The sequence below is a fragment of the Corvus kubaryi genome, unplaced genomic scaffold (assembly GCF_017639235.1).
Source record: "Corvus kubaryi isolate FWS band 111438036 unplaced genomic scaffold, C.kubaryi_AGA036_p1.0 split1-37296, whole genome shotgun sequence".
In the NCBI taxonomy this organism is placed as follows: Eukaryota; Metazoa; Chordata; class Aves; order Passeriformes; family Corvidae; genus Corvus; species Corvus kubaryi.
The window spans coordinates 14,708,423-14,722,660 of NW_024582075.1; the positions used below are offsets into that span (position 1 = coordinate 14,708,423).

Consider the following 14,238-nt stretch of genomic DNA (forward strand, 5'->3'; position numbering starts at 1 on the left):
GATATATTTAAGTGTTGTAATCTGTCAGAAGGTGGAAAGAACTGTATATTTCTGATTGTCAGAGAATTTATGGTTCTAATCAAATTTCCCAAGTTAAGGGCTGTTTGTCTTCTTGCACTGTCTCCTTACAGTTATTGCATAGGGCATGTACAAACATTTGCAGAAGACATTCTAAATAGGTAAGACAGTCCTAGAGAATGTGTACTGGGAAGATTCTTCTAGTGACAAATGGAAGTAGAACCTTAGAGAAAGTGAGAGGAAAAATGCTTAAATTTCCCATTAAGCCCCTCATGCTCTTTTCCATTTCACTTTGCTTTTTATACTCAGAATTTTTGTTACAGAGAAATCAAATTATCTGTGACTCACTTGGAATATGACAGAGTACACTGGAATTTCTGGGTATTATGCTATACTAAATACAATAGTGGAAAGACAATACCATAATACTACATCTTTTTATCAAAGTTACTTGAAATATTCAAGCAATCTTACAACAATAGATTTATTTATTATGTTATGATATATCTGGCAGAAAACAGACTCTATTTGATCTTGTGTGGGTGATTTTGGATGAAACGAAGAATTAATATGCTGTGTCCATAATATTTAAAAATGATAAAATATGTGAGACCCTGACATGGCCTACACACCAGTTTCCTTGTGGTGTACCCACACACACGGAAAACAGGAAGGGTTCCCTGTTTACAGAAGTTTAAATACCAACTTTTTCTACATTAGCAGTTAGCATTTATGAGCCTATAGTTTTAGAAATATTTCACTCTAAGTAATCAAGAAAAAAAATTGCAGTGGGCGGATGAGTTATTTCCTGATTGTGAATTTTACCTCTTGGAAGAGTATCAGTATTTCTTTGAGAATACACTTACAGAGAGAATTGTTATTAGGAAATTTTAGTGTGGAACTTTGTCCAGAAAAGTAGGCATTTTCATCTGCTGAAATGCTTAATGAATTTAAACTTTAAAAAGTTTAAAAAATATTTTTTCTTTGGCACATCATTATAGTATTTTTCCTATAAAACTTCGAAGGCACTCTGTTGAGTATGCAAAGTCTGCATCACATCTTAAAATATTGCTTTCTCCAGCAGTATTTTCCCAACAGCAGTGACACTTCAGATTTAGTTTTCTTCATCCATAGGCTTTAATGTTGGTTCACCATCATTATGCTTGCCAGCACCAGTACTGGCACTATATAACTGTGTGAAACTGTATCACTTACCTAATGTCATAGAAAATTGCTGAAAATACTGATCATTCAGACCCAGGCTGTACAATTTCTCTCATCTATCCTCTCTACAATAAAGTTTCACTTTCACCAAAATCTTCCTTCACTGCTGATAGATCTAGTATTGCAAATCATAGATTCTAGACTGCTGAATCATGAAAACTGGTTTGTAGAAAGGTGATTTCCATAAATAAGAAATGGCTGTTAGATTAATTGGTGAGTACATCCGCTATTTTTTCCTCCTCTTTTTCTTTCTTCTTCTTTGTTCCTCTGATCTTTTCCTGTCTTTTACATTCCACAGTTCTCGGTCATGTTAAAAAATATGCACTATATTTGTCAATTTTTTTGCCAGTAATTTTATTGATGATCTATATTTAGAAGAAATGTGAGATAATTCCTACTTGTAGTTAGCTTCCTACAGATCTGTGCAAAAATACATAAAGGATTTTGTTCCGTTTTTATGCATGAGCTTATGGCAATGTCATTAAGTTTCTTTTGATATTTCAGTTATGTTAGGGAAGTAGAGGCATTGTAGCTGACCAAACCTTGCTTGTCACCTCAGCACATTTACTACTCCACATCTGGAGCAGTTACTCCAAGAACACTGGAAATTTTGTATTATTTTTCGTATTATATTCTCTTTTGAATGAATAGTTTCTATTCTTAGAGTTAAATGGAAAAGTTGCTGAAAATATTGTGAGTTATGAGCCTTGGGTTTCAGTGGAAACTGAGGACTCTAGTATGTACAGCTACTACCTGAAGAATGTTACGATTTAAGAATAGTGTCTGATCTGCAGATTTACACGTATTTCTGCAATGAAAGCAGAAAAGGTATAACAGAGGCTAGAGCATAATAAACAGTCATGCCTCCAATTATAGGTTCCAGAGGAAATAGAAAACACCAGAGAGAGCATAAATCTTAATTTAAATAGGCTATTGAAACCTAATTGGACCTTAGGAAAAAAAAAGAGAATAAATTAATTTTTCACCAAAAACTGAATTATACAGAATAAGCATTCCTCTTTACCAGGCATTAAGAAATGCTTTTGACAAACCCTCTGATTCTTTAAAATAATTATTTTCACTGAAGACTTTATTCTTCAACTAATTTTTATTAATAAGCATTTTAAAAGCTGTATATTCAGAACATTTTAAGTTGCATAAGTTTGGTCTGTTGCCTCAAAGAACATAAAACTTTTAGTTGTAACGCATGGAGAAATTCTAGAAATACACATCAAACCCTAAAATGCAAAGATAAAGTTATCAGAAGTATAAGCCAAGAAAGAGGAAGATATTTTTTGGTTCATGATTTGATGTATAATACATCATCATGTATTACATGAGTCCACAAATTAAATATAACATGCTTACCTGACACACACTTCAGTAGGGACATAACCAAATACCTTTCTTCCTTTAAACCGTTAGTATAATAGAGATGGAGGTTATTATTAAAAGACCATAAATAGAATTATTATTTTTTTTATCATGAGGTACATTATTATTTGCCTTAAGGAATTCTGCCGTCAGTCATCTTTTTTTCCAAAACAATTTCCTTATTCTCTCATCATTATATTTTTACTTTGTTTTTAACAGTTCACTTCTTTTTATTCAAGGATAGAAAACATATGCTCAAGACATATCTTGTAGGAATTAGTGAAGAAAAGAGGCTTCAAGGTGAGAACAACATTGTTTTTTCCCTTTCATTTCAGAAATCTTAAGTTATCTTCAGTCTGTATTCCAACTGTATAAGAAACTCAACCAAAATATCAGTAGGTGGATTAATGAAACACTTGTCAAGCTCTTCCCAGGTTCTCTGCTTAAGAACAGAGGTGAGGTTACTCATTTGGAGACTGATGCTGTCCTCACTGAATTAAATGACAAAATCTTGCTTTATCTTCAGTACCACAGATCAGAATCTAAACCCATAATAGACTAAAATCTGATTAAACTTCAATGCATGTTTTAATGCAGACTAACATCCCTGAAATATTTGAAGGCTTACATGAATATTGGTATTGATATATTGCTCCAACATGTGGCCTGGTCAGATGGGCTTTCAAATCTAACATCCATTGGAAAGGAATAATAATAACACAAACATATATTGATGTTGGATACACAGTTCTTCATATTTATTCCCAGGTTGATCTCTAACACTTAGAAATCTGCTTTGACACAAAGACATTAGTCTGATTTTCCCCTTTTTTTCTCCTTGGTTAAAATTAAGCAGGTGCCTAGCCAGAGGTAAGCATGTTCCATAGAATCACCCTGAAGTTTTGTTCTTAGGTGGATGATTGTTGCTCTACTGAAATAATAATGGACAGCAGTTCTGTGAATTCAAACATAAATAGAGTTTTACAGAGAGGCAGCACAATAGCTTGAGACTGCCAGATTCAAATGCCCTGACCCAGGCTCTACAGTTTAAATGATCAAGATTTCCATCTGATGTTATTAAAAATAGATGAAATTTTTTTGTGCAGTGTGAAACTGTTAACACACAAAAGGCTAGGAATAATAAAGAAATAACACGGCACTCAGTCATACAGGAAAGAATACCTTTTACATAATGGGGGTACCGTACCTCACCCATTTAGTTGCTTGATCAAAAGAAAAAAAGACAATTAAGAACATACTGTATGACATTTTATGTTGAACATTTTAGTTTTCTTTTTAAACATTTTTGACAAAAATACTGTCAGATACAAGTGTAATTACCAAAAAATTTTAAAGTAAATCTATTTGGAGATATGGTGGTTGTTCCATAAATGAACATAGTTAATAGATAAATATTACTGTCCTGAAATAATATTTCATTTTTTCCTCAATATCTTCTGTCATGCTTTCTGAGTTACAGTTGTTCCCAGGAAAAGTTCCCGTTATGATCCATGGGGTGACTGGTTATTGGGTACACAACTAGTCTTTTTTATTAAAAAAACTTCCTTTCAACAACTTGAAAATGAGAGATTATGTCAGCAAGTACATTTTAGGAACCTTGAGATCCAAAGGCAAGAATAACCTCCTTTAAGATAAATTTCTCACATTTTGTAAGAAAGATAATTCACATATATATGAAAGCAATTCTTTCTTAATTTCTCTCATCATATGCACATTTGGAGTATGTGTAGCATACAGACACATACTTTGAACAATGGGCAATTATGTTTTATGCACAGTGAGGAAAATATTTGTATCATTGTTTCCAGTTAACCTTAAAACATGGTTATTGTGAAAGCATATTAACACTAACAGTGTGTAACTTCTTAATTGAAAGTTTTATTTCTTTTTTAGAATAAAGTATTTAGCCCTGACCACTATGAGCAAGGAAAGAACAGCTATGAAGAGGTTGTACTGACAAACCTGTGTCACACAAATTAATCATGTGAGGATACCAGTTTTTCAGAGCTGCTTAGAGGCACCTGGTCTTTGCAGGAAAGGTCCTTTTTGCCTTCCAGGTGGTTACAAATTGCTGAGTCATCTTCTGAGTTTCCTGCAGGAGAAGTTAGACTCTGTCCCAGAAAAAATGATCAAGAGCAGTTTGACAAAGTATTTCTTGCTATGTACTTTCCTGTGTATTTCCTATTCCTCTTTTAACTTTTATTTTGGGATGGGACAATTCAGCCTCTTTCTGTCCATTGTAGTTATAAATATGCTACATGTCATAATGTCTACTGCTTTTCTTTAGAGATGATAGTTCATGAAAAGCAAAGGTCTGAGGATTGACGGTAGTTGAAAAAAAAGCATGTGTGCCCACAGAGACCTAGAGGTGGAAGTAAAATATGATAGTATTTTGCATCTTTAAACTGTCAGGTTTGCATTTTCTTTTGCTCAAGCTTCATTACAATTTTTCTGAAATGGCCAACCTCAGCCATAGTGTTCATGCATGGCTTGCAAAAAAGAAATAGATTATGCCCCAAAAGAAGTGCTGTTGATGTGCAAAACAGAATATTTACTACTACAACTAAATTCTAATGAAAAGCAGACATGCAAACCACTTATCCCACTGCATTAGTTGGGTATAGTGCAGCACTGTCTCTGTTAAACATCAGTTATTTCAGATAGTAGAGGTCATAAGGTCTGGCGGACACTGCAGCTTGGAGATTTTCTCAATTCTGATACACACTAACTTCTACATTAATATTTGGAACATTTTATTTTTATTTCTATTTTTTTCCTATGTGATTTTGCATTCCTGTGGTTATTCTTCCAGTTGCTCTTGTGACCAGCTTTGCAACACTTTCTAATATTAAATTCACCTCTGCCCTTCACAAAGTTTGAAAAGAATAATGTAATGCTCAGGATGCAGAATGGGTGGTTCATTTGGGCTTCACTGTTAATTATCATGAAGCAACCTCTTTAAGATACAATATTGAACAAAACTTTGGTACTCATGAAATAAAATATATACCACTTACCACTTTATTACTGGAAGAAATTTGTGGTGAAATGCAGGAATAAAACATAGCAAACCAGAAAAATCTAAAAAAAAAAAAAAAAGGAAAGGACTGAAGATTGAAAGGAACATAAGAATGGAAGATATATAATTCCAATTTGGTACGGAGTGTTAAGATCTTAGAATTCCTAATTTTCTACTGCATTTAGCAGTGTTTTACTGTATAGATAAAATCAGTTTTTAAATAATTAGCGATGCCATACTTAATAGCAAGTAAAGTACTACTCACAAGTGTAAAAGTACTACTCACAAGGGTAAAACTCTGGGAGGAAAAACATGGAGGGAAATATTTTTCTATTCTTCTTTTATTGTCCTTCCCACCCTCCCCTCAAATTCTGAACCTTCATGCTTCAAACTAGGTCAGATTGAGTAGAAGTGAAGCTTAAAGAAAAGCCGGCAGCAGCCAGTACTAGGTGCTGTTCGTCGCCTATACTCTTTTAAGGGTAGCTCTCTAGCTTGCGCAGGATGAACCTCGGAGATGAAATCATATCCGCAGACAGACGGCGCGCCCTCTGCCACTTCTAGGACGGGAAAGACCAACCTCTGGCCCTTTGTCGGGTGGCGCGTGGACTGCTTCCCCTGACCTGCTGCCGTGCGGTGACCCTGGGACGAGCCCCGCCCGCCCCGCGCAGCCCCGCGCCCCGGGAGGGATGCTTCACCCCGCGGCCTTTCCCGGAGGCTGCGCTGTGCTTTTGGAAAGGCTTAGGCCCGTGCGATGCCGCTCCTCAGGCTTCACCTGGTGCCCGAGCACGAGGAAGTGGCTACGGCTCAGCATCTGTGGAGTAGCAGGGAACCAGCAAGATAGAACTGCACACCTAAGGGTTGGGAAACGCCTATCATGGAAAGAAATCACCTTGATTCAAAAAATCCCGGGAGGAGGCAGGGAGGGAGAAGGAGGAAAGCGTTTCTCAAACCCCAAAAATCAATAGGAGGTAGCCGGCATACTGAACAAAGTTTTACTTTAATGCAGATGAAGTGAAAATTAAAAACCAACCAACCAACAAAGAAACAACCCAAACACAAAAGGACCAAAAAAAAAAAAAAAAAAAAAAAAAAAAAAAAAAAAACAACAAACAAAAAAAAACCAACCCAATCAAACACCACAGAACACAAATATACGCCAACAACAAAATCCTTTTTTGTTGTTTTTCCATAAAGGTTTAAGGTCTGTGAAAAGCATTTGCACATTGTTGTGGGGAGGCAAATGATTGAAAATGCTCCTCTTGGAAGACAGTATTGACCAGAGTTAGAAATACCTTCATAAATTTAATCTCGATGGGATCTATTTCTGGAAAAAAATCTTAATTAAAAATAGCGCAAACACAAACCTGTATTAAGTAAAACGAAAATCCCCACCCCCCACCCCGTCTGTTCTCAGACCGTGTAGTGTTATCAGTGGAACTGGAAACCTTACAGCAATCACCCCAGCATTCTGCTGTAAAGAAGCGGGAACGGGGGGAGCAAGAGGGGGAGGACGGAGGGGAGGCGGCTCCAACGGGTCTCATTGCTGGGAGGTACTTTGAGGGCAAAGTAAAAGTGCCCCCTCGGGAGCAGCGCTCCGGTTCTGTCGCCACCGTCGTCTCAGATGCTACAGTATCAGGCGGAGAAGAAAAGAAAGGAGTTTGGAGTTGATGTACACGCCGGAGCAGCAGTAAAAAGATATAAGATATCGACACGCTCAGCTGCATCTTGTTAAAAGCTTCCTGCGGGTTGGCAGAATGAAATCTTTATTTAAAATACACAAACTATCGTCAGGGGAGGAACGGAAGGGAAAACACTAAAAGGGCCAAACGCAGTGCTTAACCCGCCGGTATAAGCAAAAGAGGAGAAGCGATGAGATTGGTCTGGGGCGAACAGAAGAGGGAGGAGAGTGCCCTCCTTGCAGCCCAGCCACAGAAGCCACCTGGGGACTCGGTGTCTCCACTCAGCTTTGGAGACTTTCTCTTTGATGGTGATAATGATAGTTGCTCTGGTACGGGAAAGAGACTTAGGAATACCAGAAGCAGAATGTGTGCTCACATTTGGGTGTGAATGATAGCAAAACGTGCCTCGCCACCACATTCACAGCAGCGCTCTCTTAAGTAGTGGTAATATTATTTTATTATCGCCAGCCGGTGGCTTTAAAGGTGCATTATTTTAATGCATTATTAATTGTTTTCTCAGGGCGAGAGGAAGGTAGAGATTTGGCTTATTATTATTAACAGCGAGGAGCTCGCTCCTGTCGCACACGCCGGGGAGAGCGGTGGGAGGAGGCAGTGCCGGGGGAGGCGGCGGCGGAGCGCGCCCCAGTACCGGGCTCCCTGCGCGGCTGCGGCGCAAACACGCGGGGCTCGGCGCAGCCCCCGCCGCGCCCTCCTGGTCCCCCAGCCCAGCCCCTCACCCTCCGCCGGGGGGAAAGTTCCGCGGGCAGCCGCCGGCGCGGCACCTCGCGGCCGGCGCCTCCCCATCCCCAGTTCCGCGGGGGCGGCGTGGCTCCGCGGCCGCCAAAGTTGCGGCGGGGCCGGGGGGCTGCCGCCGCCGCCGGCCATCAAGTGGCTCGTTAAGGAAATGCAGGTGAGCGGGCTGAGAGGCGGCGGGGGCTGCGCGGGGCCCCGCGGGGGGCGCGCCCCCCGGCCCGGCCCTCTCAGCCCCTCCGGGCCGCTCGCCGCCCGCCTGTAGACGGCAGTGCTTGCACCGAGCGCCGGCGGCCGCCGCACCCGCGGCGAGAGCCGCTCCAGCGCCCCCCGCCCCGCACACACACACAGACACACACACGCACACACGCACACCCCCCACCCCTCGCTCGCTCCCTCTCTCCTCCCTCTTGTCGCTCTTTTCCTCCCTCCCTCTCTCTCTCTCTCTGCCGGCCTCATCGGAGAGAGTTGCAGGTACCTTACCTCTCACCTCCCCGCCACCCCCCACCACAGCCCCCGCGCAAATTTTAGGGAAGCCTTTTAATTAATTTATTTATTTATTTATTTATTTATTGCAATCATGGGGGGAAAAAAAAACCAAAACAAAAAACAACCTTTGGAAGAATGACTCTTGTCGGAGTCAGCTCTGAAAACAGGGTTACCCCCCCAGGAGCTAGCGGCAGCGGCGCTGGATCCCATCAAAACAGAACTGCCTGATATGGCATGTGCTTCTCTCTCTTTGCAGTTCCTTCTGGGCCTGTGTGGACTAGGGGCACAACGCGGCGCTTGACTGGCAGGAGGGGAAAGCGGAGACTCCTTCAGGTTTCCAAAGAGGTCCGAGTGGACAGCATTAGTAAGTAAATTCTCCGTGCTTGCTTACTGTCCCTGTGTTCTCGGGCTTGTTCAAAGCTTTTCTTAGCGTTCACACACATATGTATGCACACACACACGCATCTGTATATATGTATATATATACATGTATATATATGTGCATGTGTTTCTGTTTTCAGGTTAGTGTTCTGGTCAGAGAGAAACTTGGCTATGGTAACTTGGAACTGTTTTTAGTGGGAAGGTGCATTAAGTGGTTTGCTGGTTTTTTATGAGTAAAGAAAATTGCAGGTGCTTACTTGTTTAAAGAAACTGAGTGTGGCAAGTATTGTGTAATGCCATACCTCAGTTCAGGTGTAGGTATGTGGTAGAATACAGACAAAATCTAAACAAAGAGATGCTCCCTCAGGAGGGGTCTGCAGAATGGTCTGACCTGCAAAGTAATGCCAGGTGACAGGACATTCAGTTTAATAGGAAATGTGCCTGAGTTATAGATACTAAGAGTATTTTTGTCTGCATTCAGTTGTAAGCATTTTTAGTCCATATCGCTGAAGTTCTTAAATTTTTCATCAAGTTTTATATGTGTAAAAATGTATGTATATATTTTCTTCTAATGAGGATGACAGTTCCAGACAACAGCTTTGCTTTCTAAGGGCTTTTATGGGGCGTATTCAAAAGTATGGATGGCACTGTTTTTGATAGGTGAGAAAGATGTAGGGGAGACAAAAAGATAAACTCATTTAAAAGGGCGTGAGGAGCAGTGGAACTGAGGTTTTCTGGCTGAGCTGTAGAGTTAACAGAAGGTATGAAGATCATATAAATGTATGTCATGAAGTGTCTGCTGTTAGGTGTTGTTCTGCACTAAATATATCGGCATCTGGGAAGGAGAACTTTTGCAGGCATTATTTCTCTTGGGACAGTGGACCCATTATCGACGTTTGGTGCATTTCTGCTAAAGGAAACAGCTAGTATTAGTAGTTGAGGGTTAACTGTTTCCTAGGTAGAGAAAAGAAATAACATTGACAGGTATGTCAACGAAAACATTTGCTCATGTTTACTAATATCTAAATAAAACCTCAGTGTTATGCCAGTAGAAATACAGTTGAGTCAGGTGTTTTGAATGTACTGGAAGGAATCAATAGCATTTCATCTTTTTTTTTCTCTATTCCAGCCAAATGGACTTGTATTTAAATTCTTCATGTTTTGTATCTATTGTAGGGACAATGTGGATTTGAATTTGAATAAATTAAACTTATGTCTTTTACAAATTCTTGGCAAATTTGGGTTATTTTACAGTACAAGTCCAGACTAATAAGTGGGTACTGTAAATAAACAATACAACTCAAATATCTTACATATTATGCCTTTACTGTTCACCTAATTAGAATAAACTTGTGTCATTAGAAACCATTAAACAAGAAAGTACAAATGCATTTTGTTAAACTTCCAAATGTGAAATTCATGTTGCACTTTCAGGTGTAATTCAAAATCAGTCACAACCCATAAATGTCACTGGGAGTGAAAGTTTATTGGGGTCAAATCAAATGTGTTTCTTCATGAAGCAAAGAAATTAGTTTATGTCACAACAATAAAGATAACTAGGCAAAATTTATTTAGCAAATTAATGTGACAAACAGAAGAGACTAAATCTGCAGTAGCAGATGGATGACATTCAGAGTTGCTTTCAGGTATTCATAATCTTAGAGCTAGGAAGGAAGGAATTACAAAGCATAGGGTACAAGGTACAGTGAATCAGGGTGACTTTCATATTGCATATTGTAATCTTTGGGTAATTGACATTTATGACAGAAAAAAATACCCCATGAACTCTTGAACTTTAAATTAAAGGATAACACATTTTCTGGCTCAGTAAGGAATCCTACTGTTAGTGTTTTAGTACTGTGAATTTGCCTTTCAGTTAAAAACAAAGCACTTTTTCCCCCATTTTTTTTAATGACTTAGTAACATTTGACATGCTCGTTGCTGTATTGTACTCCCTGTGGACAATGCATTAAAATAATATATCCACCTAATTTGCATGAACTGTTTTGAGACTGCATGCAGTGAAGTTTATTAGGTTAAGCTTTCATTTCTGCTAGGTGGTCCCAAGCATGCAGCATTGCAATGTTGCATGTCTAACAATGTGGATATTAAAAAGAAAAAAAAAAAATATATATATATTTAACTAACCAGACAGGAACTGTGTTGTTTAGTTTAGCTTGAATCTCTACATACTCAATGGCTTTGTTAGTTTGGAGCATGGTCTTCATAATTTGTCTTTGCGATTTTCTTTAATCTAGGAAATGTCCTAGCAATACTTGAGAATTTATATGAAAAATTACTCAAAACATACTCCACTTTTGCTGTAATTACTACTGTGGGAAATGACCTGAGTCAAATCATGGCAATTAACTGTGGTACATATTGTATTTGATTATATATTTATGTACAATCTTGCATTGTTGGTATGGGCAAATGTCAAATCGGGTCAATCTGATTCAGAAGAAACAAGAGAGGACTTTAAAAACACCTATTGCTGTGAAAATATATAATTGATACAACTAAGTTTTGTACATAAGCACTAATGTGTTTTATTATGCAATTGTTCTTGTTATTCAGATCAGATAATGGCCTGATGAAATATATAAGCAGTCTGTAGTAATCAATGATTAATTGCTCTGACATGTGCATATTTAAGATTTCTTACTAGTAAAATCCTAGATACCTGCATTAGTTTTCAGTAGACCAAGTCAACTAACATTGCCAATATTAATCACTTAATATACTAAGCTCCCACCAAACTTTGTGGTGATAAAGTGTGATGAAAAAATTATGACAATGTTTCCTTCTCTGTTCTTTGCTAAATGTGGCTTTGCTGAAGAAACTGACAGTACGCAAACAGACATGTTGCTTGATAGCACAAACTGTTTTGAAATTGGGGATGTGATAAATATCAAATAACACACTGATGCTTTAATCAGCTCGGTTTCTCTGTGCTCTTTTAAGAACTTACACAGCATTGGTAACTTTTATATATATATGCATGATAATTCTACAGATTTGAAGTACTATAACTAGTTGGAGAAACTAAGGTATCGTTATTGGCTTAATTGGAAAGCAGGTGACTTCAGCATTCAGGAAAAGGTCACTGATACTTTTCATCAGTTCAAAGCTTGTTTAGTGCAAAAACAGATTGGTACCTGAATCCCACGTAATTAGAATAAGCTCTCTTGATTTATATCACTTTAAAGACCTTGTAACCAGCAAATATAAGTTTAACAGTGACATTTATATGGATGTTCTATAATTCAGGGTTTTGGATTTTAATATCTGTACTCAAGGAAAGCAGTTTTTTTTCTTCATAAGTAGCCATAAGGATTCTATGGAAACTGTCTCAGAAGGAGGAGATGTTCAGGGTGTTCTTTAAAATAGAAAAAAAAAAATAAAGTGAAAAGGCCCTAGAAAGATCTCAGATTCAAAAGTACTTGGGCTGGAGAATGCTTGTATATGTGGTGTTTTACTTTGTTTTGTTTTCCACACATACCTTATAAGGTCATTAGTACTAGAAGTTTCTTAAAGAGCTTTTATGTTACCTCTTTTTCTCGTAGACTTTGCACTTTGCAGATTTGCAGCTATAATCCTAGCAAACTCTGACAAAGTTAACAGGGGATCTTATGTCACAGTGATAACATAATGATAGAAATGAGGTCATGAAGTATTGGTAAGAAGTGCGTTTGGACTATAAGTTTTTGGACATATTTGATTGTGATGAAAAATATTTAGTACCAAACATAGATTTAAAATTCTAATAGGAAATTAGCAGTAGGCATGAATTAATTCTCAAACAAGAATTAAATATATTTAATAATAAAGACTAAGAGAAGGAAAGAGGCGCACAGGCAAAAGGAATGCATAATGGGATTTTTTTAACCATTCTTTTTGCTGTTAGATGCTGTTTGATTTTCAGTTTATCCATTCTAGTAGCTTCTTTAGTAAGATCCAGTATGAAACAATAACAGAAAAGCTAGCAATAAACAGAAAATTGCAGAAAATTTACTACTTTTATGGTCAATATGAAGATTGAATTGCTCATCTCTTTTCATTTGTTGTCAATAGTTGCAGAAATGGTCCTATTTATCTTACATTTGTATTCTTTTAAATATGCTTTAATAAGTGAAGATTATTGTGCAAGAAATGGTATTATTTGCATTATATATTTCTGTATTGGCAAGTTTGTAACCACTTCTAAAAAGTCGGGGGGGGTGTCAATACATAAACTGAAGATCTAGTTGAATAAAATCTTAACTGAATGTATACTGCAGAATCTGGTTTATAAAATCTATTTTATAAAATTTCTGCCAGAAATACTGTGAAATAGATCAAAATACTAATATCTTTTAAAGTTATGATGAATAAAGTCATGCTTTAAGTGCCTTTAAAATTCTTTGAAATACTATTACACTTTCCAAAGTATGTACTTATACTGTATTGAAAAGTAAAATTAAGATTTTGGAGATGTGTTTGGAGAAAGAGAATTCTAGATGAGTATGTTTGCAATATGAATAAGGCTCTGGATAGTCCGATGATTTTCCTGAGAATGCTGTGGGGGATTTGTTCCAGCTGTAAGCAGCATGAGCTCATATACTTGCTAATTAACAGATAGATACATATTACAGGCCCATACCCTGCTTTGTCTACATATTTGCTTTAGAAAAATGTTTTTCTACATCAGGCAGTCCCATTTTTAAGTCTCATCTCAGTGTGAAAGCTGCTTAAACTGAATTCTTCAGTAGGTTTCAGGATGACTTCTCAAAAGGTAAGGTGATGATTTGGTGCATATGGTGCATTCTGCTTTTCTTCTGAATTTAAAAAATAAGAGCTATACACAATGGCATTCAGGAAATCACTCTTTCTCCAGGATGCTGCTTTTTATTTGGTTTTAGATTACCTAACTCATTTGCAAAGTATGCGTAACACTGCCCAGCAGTGAAATGTTAAATGCATATGCTTTTTGTTTGCAGTGAAAAGGTGGGTTGAGAGGAAACTGCTGGGGTGATTGTCTGTAAACATGAAGGAGGACTCATGGGCTTAGTGGGAAGTGGAATTATTTAGCTCTCGCAGTTATTACAGAAACCGTGTGGGTAAGGTAAACTCACGTTTCTGGAGTGGTCCTCCCAGCTGGTGAGCTTCTCATAGGGTGATAGCACCATTGCTTTATGATGATTGATTTAAGGTGACCAACCTGAATAAAGGTCCTCTGGTGGCAGCAGGTTGGAAGTGTACACCACTCTGTCTTCTGGGAACAGTAATTCTTAAGGGTACTGC

At 38.1% G+C, this 14,238-nt stretch overlaps 1 protein-coding gene across 1 annotated transcript in view; it reads left to right on the top strand.

Moving 5' to 3' along the window:
• The first annotated feature begins 8,467 nt into the window (after positions 1–8,467).
• Positions 8,468–14,238, top strand: part of PTPRD (protein tyrosine phosphatase receptor type D) — a 1,187,501-nt gene continuing 1,181,730 nt past the window's right edge. The window contains exons 1-2 of the mRNA XM_042012906.1: positions 8,468–8,559; positions 8,831–8,938. The gene's annotated coding sequence lies outside the window, so the exon portion shown is untranslated. The remainder of the gene's footprint in view (positions 8,560–8,830; positions 8,939–14,238) is intronic.